This window comes from Echinops telfairi, unplaced genomic scaffold (genome assembly GCF_000313985.2).
Source record: "Echinops telfairi isolate 266 unplaced genomic scaffold, ASM31398v2 ScPeMD7_9;HRSCAF=40, whole genome shotgun sequence".
NCBI classification, from domain to species: Eukaryota; Metazoa; Chordata; class Mammalia; order Afrosoricida; family Tenrecidae; genus Echinops; species Echinops telfairi.
The window spans coordinates 20,448,782-20,450,428 of record NW_022103906.1 but is presented as its reverse complement, the minus strand read 5'-3'; positions in this window follow the sequence as shown (position 1 = coordinate 20,450,428).

Genomic DNA, 1,647 nt, shown 5'->3' with positions numbered 1-1,647 from the left:
GGTCTAGCCAGACTTGCAAGATCGAATTCGAGTCATGGTAGTGGGAGCGGGGAGGAAACATTTAGGAACTAGAGGAAAGTTGTATTTCTCATCATTGTTGCATCGCACCCTGACTGGCTCATCTCCTCCCCGAGACCCCTCTGCAAGGGGATCTCCAGTGGCCGAAAGGATTTCTTTTCATTGATTAGAATAAGCGGGGGAAATCCAGGCTGACTTGGAAGAGCAGAGAAAGTCGTATGAGTGCTGTCAATAGCTGCTCTAGCGGCTGTGATCAAAGTGAATAGGCGGCTCAGGCATTGGTGGAAGATGTGTTGGTGGTTTCGATAATTAGATCTTTTGAATAAAACCCTGTAAGGAAAGGTGTGCCTGTCAATATAAAGTTTCCCACTGTTGGTGCTGATGGTGTATAGGAGAGTGCTTTATATAAGCCATCTATTTTGTGCATGCCTTGTTCATCATTAGGACTACGAAAGGAGCTGGAGCATATGAATAATATAACTTTAAAAAATGAGTGTGCACAAATGTGGAGAAAAGCCAAATGAGGTAGATTAACTCCAACTGTTGCTGTCATTAACCCTAATTGGCTAGAGGTTGAGAACACTACAGTCTTTAAAATACCATTTTGTGTGAGATCATAAACTCAAAACCTAACTCACGGCCATGGAGTTGATCCTGACTTACAGCCATCCTACAGTGTTAAACCCTGTGGGTTTTAGAGATTAACTCTTCATGGGAATAGGAAACCTCATCTTTCTCCTGCACAGCGACTAGTGGCTTTGAACTGCTAACCTTGCAGTTAGCAGCCCGATGCATAACCACTAAGCCACCAGGGTTCCTTGTGTGAGATCATAGATAACAGTAAAGAGTATAGTAATAGCTCCTAAACATAGAGTAAGGGTTTCAATTATTGAATCATTTTCTATTAAAGGATAAAACTGGATAGTAACAAAGGGCCAACTATTGTAGTGGAGCAAAATAAAGCTGATAGTGGGGTAAAGCCTTCTGTGGCTGAGGCAGTCAAGGATGAAGGCCAAATTGGGCGGATGTAACTGTGGCTGCCGGTAGGAGTCCTAGGAGAGGTAATGAATTACTGTTTGAGTTTATAATGAAGCTTTGTTGAAGTTCTCAGGGGCTAGAGGATATGAGCAATCATGCTATGGTTACTACAATACCACTATCACTGAAGCAAATATGGAGGAAAGATTGTATGGCCGCTGTGTTAGCCTGTGCTAAAAAAGGTATGAGGATGCTGATAAATTCTCATCTGACAGACGGTTGGAATAAGTTGTTGGCAGTAACTAGAATTATCATACTAATTAGAAATAGTAAAAGGTATTTGAAGATTTGGTTAATAGAGGAATCTGAAATGGAGAACCTAGGATGGATTGATCAGATAACAAACAGTGATGCTAGTATAAAAATCCATGAAAAGTAATCTAATTGGAAGCTAAAGGTTACCTTGGAGGTTTGAATGGTAAATCAATGTCAGCGAGAGATAGGGGCTTCTTTGATAGAATAAATATTATAGCATGGACAGACCTGGTGAAGAATGCTGAAGAGTTATTTTTATATAAGATGGAAAGTAATTAGGTTCATAAATATAGGTAAAATTAGAATTAAAAGGCCTCTGCCTTGTTTTTGTGTATA